The sequence below is a fragment of the Coregonus clupeaformis genome, chromosome 21, assembly GCF_020615455.1.
Source record: "Coregonus clupeaformis isolate EN_2021a chromosome 21, ASM2061545v1, whole genome shotgun sequence".
NCBI classification, from domain to species: domain Eukaryota; kingdom Metazoa; phylum Chordata; class Actinopteri; order Salmoniformes; family Salmonidae; genus Coregonus; species Coregonus clupeaformis.
This window is the reverse complement of record NC_059212.1, coordinates 9,973,509-9,987,865: the sequence shown is the minus strand read 5'-3', so window position 1 is coordinate 9,987,865 and position 14,357 is coordinate 9,973,509.

Below are 14,357 nucleotides of genomic sequence, written 5' to 3'. Positions count from 1 at the left end.
GATTGTGGCATGTGGAATGTTATGTCACTCCTCTTCAATGGCTGTGTGAAGTTGCTGGATATTGGCGGGAACTGGAACACGCTGTCGTACACGTCAATCCAGAGCATTCCAAACATGCTCAATGGGTGACATGTTTGGGAAGAATGCAGGCCATGGAAGAACTGTGCATTATCATGCTGAAACATGAGGTAATGGCAGCGGATGAATGGCACGACAATGGGCCTCAGGATATATCTGTGCATTCAAATTGCCATCGATAAAAAGCAATTGTGTTCGTTGTCCGTAGCATATGCCTGCCCATAACATAACCCCACCGCCACCATGGAGCACTCTGTTCACAATGTTGACATCAGCAAACCGCTCAACCACATGACGCTATACATGCTGTCTGCCATCTGCCCAGTACAGTTGAAACCGGGATTCATCCGTGAAGAGCACACATCTCCAGTGTGCCAGTCGCCATCGAAGGTGAGGATTTGCCCACTGAAGTCGGTTACGACGCCGAACTGCAGTCAGGTCAGGACGACGAGCACACAGATGAGCTTCCCTGAGATGGTTTCTGACAGTTTGTGCAGAAATTCTTTGGTTGTACAAACCCACAGTTTTATCAGCTGTCCGGGTGGCTAATCTCAGACGATCCCGCAGGTGAGAAAGCCGGATGTGGAGGTCCTGAGCTGCTGTGGTTACACGTGGTCTGCGGTTTTTAGGCCGGTTGGACGTACTGCCAAATTCTGTAAAATGATGTTGGAGGCGGTTTATGGTAGAGAAATGAACATTCAATTATCTGGCAACAGCTCTGGTGGACATTCCTGCAGGCAGCATGCCAATCTGTGACAAAACTGCACATTTTAGAGTGGCCTGTTATTGTCCCCAGCACAAAGTGCGGCTGTGTAATTGTCATGCTGTTTAATCAACTTCTTGATATGCCACACCTGTCCGGTGGATAGATTATCTTAGCAAAGGAGAAATGCTCACTAACAGGGATGTAAACAGATTTGTGCACAAAATCTGAGAGAAATTCGCTTTTTGTCCGTGTGGAAAATTTCTGTGATCTTTTATTTCAGCTCATGAAACATGGGACCAACACTTTACATGTTGCGTTTTATATTTTTTTAAAGTATATTTGTAAAAGCACTTTGTTCACATAAAATAGACGATACTGTCCCTATAGACAGTATACACCCCACTGTGAGAATCATTGGGAAATGTATGATAAGGAACTGATCTAAATTCCAGGCTGTAAGGCAACAAATGTGAAAAGTGTGTAATTTGGGTGTGTACTTTCTATAGCCACTGTACTGCAGTACAGTTTTCTTTTTGTTGTAGTTCTCACTCAGGATAGCTCAAACAAACTTACAAAATCATAATTTATTGCAGTAGAGAAGTTCTTGAGACATACATTTCTTCTTCTATGACCGGCATGTGAATTCTTTCAAACTTTAACACTGAAATATTGTTGAATGAAAGGAACTTGATGTAACACTTAACTTAAAGCCAACAGGTATAATACATTAAGATGGGGGTAAAATGGGTTGTAAACGTGTTATTGATTTATTCAGATCTCCATTAGCTTTTGCCAAAGCAGCAGCTATTCTATCTGGGGTAACAAAACACTGATAGACAAGGACAGTCACACAAATTTAAAATACAACCATATACAAACAATACAAAAAATAAAATAATAATAATAGTAGTAGTACAAACAATATAAAAAATGTGTGCGTGTCCCCTCACAGTCTTCGCCGTTCCATGAAAGGTTGTTTAATAATTTGTGTAAGTTAATTTTGCTGTTTGCCTGAGTAATTGTAGATGGAAGGGAGTTCTGTGCGATCATGGCTCTGTATAATACTGTGCGTTGCCGTGAGTTAGTTTTGGACTTCGGGGCTGTGAAGAGACCACTGGTGGCATGTCTTGTGGGGTATGTATGGGTGTATGAGCTGAATGTTAATTGATTATGCAGACAATCTGGAATTTTCCTTACAGTAATACTTCTCATAAAAACTAGAAGAGAAGCAGTTAATCTCTCGTCAACCATCAACCAGGAAAGACTGGCATTGCATGTTGTTGTTGTTAGTTCTGTATGTGCAGCTAAGGGCAAGGTGAGCCGCTCTGTTTTGAGCCTGCTGCAGCTTTGCTAGGTCTTTCTTTGCTGCACTTGACCATATTACCGGACAGTAATCAAGATGGGACAAGACCAGAGCCTGAACAACTAGTACAGTTGATTTGTGTCAAAAACACAGAACATATTTTTTATAACAGACATACCCCTACCCATCTTCAAAACAACTTTGTCAATATGACTTGACCATGGTAATTGACCATCCAATGTTATACCTAGGAGTTTAGCTTCCTCAACTTGCTCCATGGCCACACCCTTTATACTAAACTCCAGCTGAGGTTGAAGTCTTAGAGAATGTTTGAACAAAATACAATTATTTTAGTTTTAGATGTACAGTGAGGGGAAAAAAGTATTTGATCCCCTGCTGATTTTGTACGTTTGCCCACTGACAAAGAAATGATCAGTCTATAATTTTAATGGTAGGTTTATTTGAACAGTGAGAGACAGAATAACAACAAAAAAATCCTGAAAAACGCATGTCAAAAATGTTATCAATTGATTTGCATTTTAATGAGGGAAATAAGTATTTGACCCCTCTGCAAAACATGACTTAGTACTTGGTGGCAAAACCCTTGTTGGCAATCACAGAGGTCAGATGTTTCTTGTAGTTGGCCACAAGGTTTGCACACATCTCAGGAGGGATTTTGTCCCACTCCTCTTTGCAGATCTTCTCCAAGTCATTAAGGTTTCGAGGCTGATGTTTGTCAACTCGAACCTTCAGCTCCCTCCACAGATTTTCTATGGGATTAAGGTCTGGAGACTGGCTAGGCCACTCCAGGACCTTAATGTACTTCTTCATGAGCCACTCCTTTATTGCCTTGGCTGTGTGTTTTGGGTCATTGTCATGCTGGAATACCCATCCACGACCCATTTTCAATGCCCTGGCTGAGGGAAGGAGGTTCTCACCCAAGATTTGACGGTACATGGCCCCGTTCATCGTCCCTTTGATGCGGTGAAGTTGTCCTGTCCCCTTAGCAGAACAACACCCCCAAAGCATAATGTTTCCACCTCCATGTTTGACGGTGGGGATGGTGTTCTTGGGGTCATAGGCAGCATTCGTCCTCCTCCAAACACGGCGAGTTGAGTTGATGCCAAAGAGCTCAATTTTGGTCTCATCTGACCACAACACTTTCACCCAGTTCTCCTCTGAATCATTCAGATGTTCATTGGCAAACTTCAGACAGCCCTGTATATGTGCTTTCTTGAGCAGGGGGACCTTGCGGGCGCTGCAGGATTTCAGTCCTTCACGGCGTAGTGTGTTACCAATTGTTTTCTTGGTGACTATGGTCCCAGCTGCCTTAAGATCATTTACAAGATCCTCCCGTGTAGTTCTGGGCTGATTCCTCACCGTTCTCATGTTCATTGCAACTCCACGAGGTGAGATCTTGCATGGAGCCCCAGGCCGAGGGAGATTGACAGTTCTTTTGTGTTTATTCCATTTGCGAATAATCACACCAACTGTTGTCACCTTCTCAACAAGCTGCTTGGCGATGGTCTTGTAGCCCATTCCAGCCTTGTGTAGGTCTACAATCTTGTTCCTGACATCCTTGGAGAGCTCTTTGGTCTTGGCCATGGTGGAGAGTTTGGAATCTGATTGATTGATTACTTCTGTGGACAGGTGTCTTTTATACAGGTAACAAGCTGAGATTAGGAGCACTCCCTTTAAGAGTGTGCTCCTAATCTCAGCTCGTTACCTGTATAAAAGACACCTGGGAGCCAGAAATCTTTCTGATTGAGAGGGGGTCAAATACTTATTTCCCTCATTAAAATGCAAATCAATTTATAACATTTTTGACATGCGTTTTTCTGGATTCTTTTGTTGTTATTCTGTCTCTCACTGTTCAAATAAACCTACCATTAAAATTATAGACTGATAATTTCTTTGTCAGTGGGCAAACGTACAAAATCAGCAGGGGATCAAATACTTTTTTCCCTCACTGTATTTAAGACCAGTTTATTGTTAATTATCCATTCTGATACTGACTAACTCTTTATTTAGAATTTCTGTGAACTCACTGGCTTTGGGTTCTGACATGTAGAGTGTGGAATCATCTGCATACATAGTCAATCTAGCTTTGCGTAAGACCAGTTGCAAGTCATTTGTAAAAATAGAGAAGAATAACAGCCCAAGACAACTGCCCTGAGGGACACCGAACTGTACATATCTGATGTTCGAGAAGCTTCCATTGAAGAACACTCTCTGGGTTCTATTGGATAAATAACTCTCCAACCATGTGATGTAAAGCAATAGCTAGCGTGTTTCTTCAATAACAATTTATGATCAACAAAGGCTGCACTGAAATCTAACAATACAGCTCCAACTATCTTATTATCCAGTTATTTTGAACCAATCATCTGTCATTTGAGTCAGTGCAGTACAAGTTCAGTTCCTTTCTCTCCATCAGTTTACTAAGAACAGGTAGCAAACTGATTTGGTGGCTGTTAGAGCCAGCAAAGGGTGCTTTACTATTTTTAGGCAGTGGAATTACTTTAGCTTCCTTCCACGCCTGTGGACACACTCCTTTAGGCTTTGGTTAAACATATAGCAAATAGAGGTGGCAATACAGTCTGCTACTATTCTCAATAGTTTCCCATCAAGGTTGTCTACCTGGAGGCTTATCATTATTGATGGATAACAATGGTTTTTCCATGTCTCCCACACAAACTTTACCAAATTTAAAAACAGCAAACATTCTCTTTAATTATTACATATTTTCTAAAAATATATATATGATGGTTTAATGTTCACTGTTGTCATTTCACTTCTGAGTTTTTCCACTTTACTAGTGAAATAGTAATTGAAATGATTGGCAATATTGAAATGTTTTGTTCTAAACGACCCATCAACTTCAATGAACAATGGATATTAATTGGGTTTGGCACTTTGGCTTTCCTTGTTATTGCCACAATGTTATGGTCACTACAGCCAATGGGATCTGATATTGCTTTGAAGCAAGCTCTGCAGCATTAGTGAAGATATGATCAATACAGGTGGATGTCACAGATCCAACACTATTGGTATGCACTATAGTTGGTTGAGTGATAACCTGGGTCATATTACAGGCATGTATGACCCCCTTTATAATGTATTTTCATAATCACAATTTATTCTATATAGGCCTATGCTGTTGATATTAGGTAAATACATAAATAACTTATAGTAAAGTACAGAACTGTATTATGCAAGTGTATATAAAAAGCTACTCATTTTAACCGCACATTTCTGGGTCTTATCCAGTAGGGTGCAACTTTTATTTTACATAGTTCTATCTGGACCTTTCACACTCCTGAATAAGCTCCCTTTTTCAGCTGCATTATACCTTGAATTTTATTTTTTTACTCATACATTTACTATGCTATGCAAAAAAGGTATTCACTACTTATTGGTACGGTATGTAGTAGTGGGTATGTAGTAGTGAGTATCTGATTCACTAAGGTATGCAATAAAGTTACGCACTTTGTTTCTACTGTGATGGCACAATGTAGGGTGAAGTTGCCCCTAGACTGATCTTGGGTCAGTTTTGCATTTCCCCCACCTATGGTTAAGATTAGGATTGGGGGAGGGGAAGCTGATATTAGATCTGTACCTAGGGGAAACATCACCCCGGAGCGTGATGTCACCATGGCTGTTTTTGTTGTGTGCGAAAAAGATCAGGGAAGAGGATGGTGTGATGTTGCATCGATTTAACAGCTTTTTCTGGTACCTCTTGTTCAGGAAAAGTACGACTGACTTTAGTAATAAACTCTTATTTTTCTACTGACCGACTGTCTCTGTCTGTCTGGTTTTTTTGGGGAAATGATAGCCCCGTTTATACCTGGTGCTAACATGTCCTGTTTCCTGACCTTGTCCACATTCTGATTGTGCCCACATTGTTAGACAGGTGTTGAGTAAATGATTAAAATAACTGATTAATTCTGATTTTTATTTATTCTAAAACTTGCTCATAATTGGTTCAGGTATAAATGCAGCTAAAATTTAACTTGTACGACCACTGGTAGTACAGAAGTGATATCTGTGCAATTGACGTTAACGTGATACGCACGATCACTCTAAAACAAAGGTGCAATCAGATTCAAGCAACCACTAGCCTTGTCCTTGAAAATGTGGATTTAAACCCCTTTTGAAGGCTACATTGCAGCTTAGCTAACCAGTGGTGGAAAAAGTATTGTCATACTTGAGTAAAAGTAAAGATACCTTTAATAGGAAATTACTCAAGTAAAAGTGGATGTCACCCAATAAAATACTACTGAGTAAAAGTATTTGGTTTTAAATATACTTAAGGATCAAAAGTAAATGTAATTGCTAAAATATACTAAAATATATTTCAATTCCTTATATTATGCAAACCAGACGGCACCATTTTTTAAATTTAATTTGTATTTACGGATAGCCAGGTGCACACTCTGACATAATTTACAAACAAAGCATTTGTGTTTAGTAAGTCCGCCAGATCAGAGGCAGTCGGTATGACCAGGGATGTTCTCTTGATAAGTGTGTGAATTGGACCATTTTCTTGTCCTGCTAAGCATTCTAAATGTAACATACTTTAGGGTGTCAGAGAAAATGTATAGAGGAAAAAACTTTAGGAATTCATACTTAACAAAAATATAAATGCAACATGCAACAATTTCAAAGATTTTACTGAGTTACAGTTCATATAAGGAAATCAGTCAATTGTAATATATTCATTAGACCCTAATCTATGGATTTCACATGACTGGGAATACAAATATGCATCTGTTGGTGACATATACCTTAAAAAAAAAGGTAGGGGCATGGATTTAAAAAAAGTCAGTATCTGGTGTGACCACCATTTGCCTCATGCAGCGCGACACATCTCCTTCGCATAGTTGATCAGGCTGTTGATTGTGGCCTGTGGAATGTTGTCCCACTCGTCTTCAATGGCTGTGCGAAGTTGCTGGATATTGGCGGGAGTTGGAACATGCTGTCGATCCAGAGAATTGTGTACAGATCCTTGCGACATGGGGCCATGCGTTATCATGCTGCAACATGAGGCAATGGCGGCAGATTAATTGGTGTTACTTGTAGCCTACTTAGAAAGGACAGTTACCTAGATCTGATGTATTCTGATAATGGCAGATTGGTGGTTTCATATGAGCTGTGGCTATGATCTTAGTTGATTACAGGGTAAATAGAATGTAGTTTAGGACGCACAGAGAAGGGAATGTCTTATATTTATGGGAAGTGAAGCAGGGGAAATCAGAGAATAATAGGAATATTAAACAAACACTAGGGATAATGTAACTTTGTTAGAAGTATTATGGACATACTATCGTAATAGATAAACTGAACCAAACATGACGTTACTACAGCAATTTAGGATGGTTAATGTTATGTTAGTTTTTAAACCCTACAATAGAGAACGCTTTTTGAAAATGTGTTATTTGGTCTGCTAGTTTAAAAAAATTGAAGAGTTTCCATGTTTTTGTTTGCGGGTGTTAACCATTGGGGCTCGCTGAAACGTGAGAGCGCTGTAAGGGACATTATGGGTTACGTTAGATGTACAAGGATCAAAGGTTGCTGTGGAGAAGGAAGTCATAGGGGGTTGAATGTTTGCTGTGGTAAGGGCTAGCTAGTTAGTGGTACGAACTAGTGACGTTTGGAGTGGTGAAGTAACTTGCTATGCGACGTAGAAGTAGTTGTTTAACTTGCTTTGCAAGGACCGCAGATTTTGTGGAGCGACGGGTAACGGTGTTTCGATGGTGAATGTCGTCGATGTCTGTAGAGGGTTCCTGGTTCAAGTCCAGGTAGGGACAGAATTCCACACTTTTACATTGATGCTATTGACCTAGATCATCAGGTGAAGTGATAACATTATGTGAAAGGCATTGTCTTACCAACACATAGCGGATAGTATGGCATAGTAATTAAAGTTGCATCGCGGTGAATAGATGTTTTTGTTTTGACTATAAATTATAAATAATTTGTCAAATGTTGAGGTACTGTTAGATGGAAAGTCAGCGGTAGAGAATTATAGATATTGTTGTGGGAGATGAGAAATGTTGACTTGGGTTGTTTGAAAAAGATTAAGTAGGATCATTGGGAGATGTGAAATGTTGAATTGAATTGTTTGAAGAAGGTTAAGTAGGTTTATTGGGAGATGTGAAAGGTTGACTTGGATTGTTTAATAGACTGGTATTAAAATAATTATTTCAATTTAGGTGATTGAAAATATGTTATTAGGTAGTATTGCTTTGTAGAGAGAATTTACTAATGACATGATTTCGTAAGAGGGTGAAAGGAAGTAGTGATAGTTGGGCTGTATTGACATGAAGGACGCATTGGGATAATGTGGAGCACATATCTAGAGAGTTGAATATGGAACATTCTATGACAATTTTTTATTATTATTATTAAATTCTATAGTTTGTTAAACAACAAGGAGTTATGCAGACAGTTAATTAATTCTAAAAACGATCATCTGTTTATGGTATGTTGAACAATGGGAGATAGTAGTTACTATTAGGATGATGGATTAAGTAAAAATTTTTTGTATGTTATGAAGTTATTAAATAATAGGTTTATATTGTAAAACATCTATGCAACAGGTTGTGATTATCATATTACTAGAAAGGGGTTGTAGGTTTATAGTAGAAGGTGTAGTGAACTTAATGAAACGGTATTATCTAGTGTCTTCTGAGTGGGAGTTTTTTTTCTCCAGGATTGATGGAAGTCTACTATAGTATTATGTTAAGGGAGAAGTAGGAGACAACGTATCAATTTTTTAAAAATAGATGCCTGGGATAAAATATCACGTCTTACTTACACGGAGTACTTGATTGTATTGGCTAATGAATTAAATATGACATTTACAGGGGTGACAGGAACAATAGAAGAGGAAACAGATATTTCTTATGTTGTTGATCAAGTAAACGAGAATGGATCATTTGATATGGGATCACATGGAGCAGATTTAGGGGTTCAATAATCACTGTGAGATTTAAAGAGGATATGGTCTGAAGGGTAATCAATTAAAAATACTCATTATCAACTCGAAGAACTTTGAGGAATTACGAGGAAGTTATGAGGAATTACATTGGAACAAGCAATTATTGATGAGATAGGACTATTTATATCTGTATCATGTTTTGTGTGTGCTTAATATTTTTGGATTATTGATTGTAATTGAATGGTAATGAAATGTATAATTTCTCTTCCAGGAGAAAGGGGATTTCCTTATCTCATTGGAATGTTGCCCAGGGCTAAGGAGAGCAGTTTAGTGAAGTTAGGCAGTATTAGGTCGTAAAAGGAAGCTACCAAATTAACTAAGGCCTGGCTATTTTGTTTGGTTTTCCAATTGGGTTTTTCAAATAAACACACAACACACCTAGTATGATGTTTTATATAGGGTTCTTATTTTGATTGTAAAGGCTTTTATGAAGTTTTTTTTTGCTTTTTTGAGTGAGTTTTGGGTATACACATGATTTCTTATGAGAATAATTGTCATGAGGACTTAATGTACACTTGGGATAAGTAACATTTATGAAATCTTTTGAATGTTGGTAATGATTAATATACTATAGAAGGGAACATTTCGTTGAATGTTTCAATGACCTCTGAACTCTGTTCTCTTTCTAGTGTGACTTGATCACCCACACTGGAAATTCTAAAGGCATGAGATGAGGACTTTTAAGATAGTTTATTTTACCGAGTTGAGGGTAATTTATAATACTGAACATTTAGAAGAAGTTTATAATTTGGTAATAATATATATGATACAAACCATAAAATAACAAAAGAGAGAGAGAGCTTTCCCTGAATGAGGGATAACTGTTGCTAGTCAATTGTACTGAATTACTTTACGGGATAGAAGTAAGTTGAGGTATTATCAAATGTTGTCATTTTAATTTCATTTATTATTTTGGTTTAATAGGCAATGTTGGTGTTTTGTTTTTGAAAGCATGAATCAAGTTGTGACTCGTGTTCAAAAGGGGATAGTACTGATGGTATGAGGATTTTTTGGGACATTTGCATATTGTAGTAAGAATATGAGCAGTAGTAATTGATATGTTATGGGTTAGATTAAATGTTTTAGGTGAAAATGTATTTGTGGTATAAGGTAGAATGTAGTGGAGGCATGTCTATGGAAAGAGTGACTATAACAAGATGCAAGAATGTGCACTTCGTAATAGAGGCTTTTCCTGACTGATAAGAAGACAGTGTCAACTAACAATGTTCTGCAGACTTTCTTTCAAAAAGGCTTCTTGGCAAGAACTAAGAGAAGAATCTGGGCATTTTCTGTGCATGGGAGACTGTGTGGCAGTAAAGGATTACAGAAGTAAGAGCTGGACAGAATCTAGGTGGAGTGGTTAGTACTAGGTGTTGCTGGCTACCTCAATGGAGGGGACAGTAGCAGAGAGAGATTTGTGCATATATTTGTCCCACTGTAGGAGATAATAAAAATCAGAGGAGGAAGATGGAACTGCCACTGGGGAGTATTGTTTTTGTGTTTGTGTCTATGTCTGTGTGTCGTTGCAGCAGTGAATCTTGAATTCCATATTGGTGCGATGCAAGAAGGACACACTAAACAGAGCGATGTGAACAGTAATTGGGAAGTATATTAGAAATTGTTATTAAGAATAATTGTTAAAACATAATAATTTGTCATATGGTAAATGCTTATATGGATTTATTGGATTAGAAATGAAATCAATTAAAATGTTATGTTTGTCTTTTATTGAGGTAAATACAGATGGTGTATTGATGCACAGCAGGGATAATTTGGCCTAGAAGGGTGTGAACCTAAATAAATGTAACAAACTATGAACCGGCTGAAGATGAATATCAGAGGCGTTGAAGATATGTTGTAAAGCACCACTTCTACAGGCAACTGGTGTACAACAGACAATGGAAGCTATCAAAGGATTTTCTCATGTTTTTATCTCGAAGGAGTGGGAAAGGAGTCCACCATTGAGTGAGGATGGAGAAAGATATGTTCAAATGCAACATTTTTAATGATGTGGGCATAATGGTTGGCAAATGGACAAGACAATGAGGTTGTGGAGTTGGTGGTGACTCGAATGAGACATTGTAGTTGTGACATTGTCATGGGCAAGTCATTTTGAAATGTGAAGATGTCTGAAGAACATAATGAAGAGATGCCAGAAGATTTAAGTGCCGGGAGAAAAAGGGGTTGCTTAGATGTGTTGATACTAAAAATGGATTTATCTACATTTGGTAATTTAGGTAGCTAAATTAATAGTATGAAGAATGCATTGAGATAATGATCAGTATTTATTATCAGGATGAGGAATGTCATGATAGAATTATGGATGTGTATACTGTATGTTAATACAGTGAGGGGAAAAAAGTTTTTGATCCCCTGCTGTGTTGTACGTTTGCCCACTGACAAAGACATGATCAGTCTATAATTTTAATGGTAGGTTTATTTGAACAGTGAGAGACAGAATAACAACCAAAAAATCGAGAAAATCGCATGTCAAAAATGTTATAAATTGATTTGCATTTTAATGAGGGAAATAAGTATTTGACCCCTCTGCAAACATGACTTAGTACTTGGTGGCAAAACCCTTGTTGGCAATCACAGAGGTCAGACGTTTCTTGTAGTTGGCCACCAGGTTTGCACACATCTCAGGAGGGATTTTGTCCCACTCCTCTTTGCAGATCTTCTCCAAGTCATTAAGGTTTCGAGGCTGACGTTTGGCAACTCAAACCTTCAGCTCCCTCCACAGATTTTCTATGGGATTAAGGTTCTAGAGACTGGCTAGGCCACTCCAGGACCTTAATGTGCTTCTTCTTGAGCCACTCCTTTGTTGCCTTGGCTGTGTGTTTTGGGTCATTGTCATGCTGGAATACCCATCCACGACCCATTTTCAATGCCCTGGCTGAGGGAAGGAGGTTCTCACCCAAGATTTGACGGTACATGGCCCCGTCCATCATCCCTTTGATGCGGTGAAGTTGTCCTGTCCCCTTAGCAGAAAAACACCCCCAAAGCATAATGTTTCCACCTCCATGTTTGACGGTGGGTATGGTGTTCTTGGGGTCATAGGCAGCATTCCTCCTCCTATACTAATTGATAAAAAACTTTTTTTTTTGACAAAATGTTTAAAAAAGGTATAATCTTCGTAAATGATATCATCGGTAGGGCTGGTGGAGTTATGTCGCACATGCAGCTAACAAAAACATAGGGAAATGTCTGCTCTACCCAAAAATGCAACCAAATAATTGCAGCATTACTGCTAAAATGGAAGAGGAAAGTGAAAGGGGGAAAAAGTAAGGAACTTGTCTGTCGGCCTTGCATTAAAGAACATCATTGGTTCAAGAAAACTGTGATAAATAAACAATTATACCAGTTTAATTTAAGGACCAAAGGATTGACAGCCGTCCCATATAGATTGCAAAATAGTTGGGAAGTGATTTTTGACGTACCGATTCCATGGCATAGTGTTTATGAAACGATGCCGGATTCAAAACTTAGAATTTTTAATTTAATTTATTATATAAAATTCTTGCTACCAATATAATGTTATTTATAAGGTGGCACAACCAGTTATTGAGTGTAAGGGGGCAATTACTTTTTCACACAGGGGAATTGGGTGTTGCATAACTTTGTTTATGAAATAAATATGTAATTGTGTTATTTGTCCACTTATGTTCCCTTTATCTAATATTAGGTTTTGGTTGAAGATCTGATAACATTCAGTATCACAAATATGCAAAAGTAGAGAAAATTAGAAAGGGGGCAAATACTTTTTCATAGCATTGTATAAGCTGGAAGTAGAGGCCTAAGCATTGTTGTTCACTAGTTTACTCCAATTAGGGAAGGGGGTGGTGGGGTTGGAAAGTATTAAAGGGAAATATATATTTTTAAAGGATATGTGTATGTATGTATATATATATATGTGTGTATATACACTGCTCAAAAAAATAAAGGGAACACTAAAATAACACATCTAGATCTGAATGAATGAAATAATCATATTAAATACTTTTTTCTTTACATACAGTGGGGAGAACAAGTATTTGATACACTGCCGATTTTGCAGGTTTTCCTACTTACAAAGCATGTAGAGGTCTGTCATTTTTATCATAGGTACACTTCAACTGTGAGAGACGGAATCTAAAACAAAAATCCAGAAAATCACATTGTATGATTTTTAAGTAATTAATTTGCATTTTATTGCATGACATAAGTATTTGATACATCAGAAAAGCAGAACTTAATATTTGGTACAGAAACCTTTGTTTGCAATTACAGAGATCATACGTTTTCTGTAGGTCTTGACCAGGTTTGCACACACTGCAGCAGGGATTTTGGCCCACTCCTCCATACAGACCTTCTCCAGATCCTTCAGGTTTCGGGGCTGTCGCTGGGCAATACGGTCTTTCAGCTCCCTCAATATTTTCTATTGGGTTCAGGTCTGGAGACTGGCTAGGCCACTCCAGGACCTTGAGATGCTTCTTACGGAGCCACTCCTTAGTTGCCCTGGCTGTGTGTTTCGGGTCGTTGTCATGCTGGAAGACCCAGCCACGATCCATCTTCAATGCTCTTACTGAGGGAAGGAGGTTATTGGCCAAGATCTCGCGATCCATCCTCCCCTCAATACGGTGCAGTCGTCCTGTCCCCTTTGCAGAAAAGCATCCCCAAAGAATGATGTTTCCACCTCCATGCTACACGGTTGGGATGGTGTTCTTGGGGTTGTACTCATCCTTCTTCCTCCAAACACGGCGAGTGGAGTTTAGACCAAAAAGCTCAATTTTTTGTCTCATCAGACCACATGACCTTCTCCCATTCCTCCTCTGGATCATCCAGATGGTCATTGGCAAACTTCAGACGGGCCTGGACATGCGCTGGCTTGAGCAGGGGGACCTTGCGTGCGCTGCAGGATTTTAATCCATGACGGCGTAGTGTGTTACTAATGGTTTTCTTTGAGACTGTGGTCCCAGCTCTCTTCAGGTCATTGACCAGGTCCTGCCGTGTAGTTCTGGGCTGATCCCTTACCTTTCTCATGATCATTGATGCCGTCGAGGTGAGATCTTGCATGGAGCCCCAGACCGAGGGTGATTGACCGTCATCTTGAACTTCTTCCATTTTCTAATAATTGCGCCAACAGTTGTTGCCTTCTCACCAAGCTGCTTGCCTATTGTCCTGTAGCCCATCCCAACCTTGTGCAGGTCTACAATTTTATCCCTGATGTCCTTACACAGCTCTCTGGTCTTGGCCATTGTGGAGAGGTTGGAGTCTGTTTGATTGAG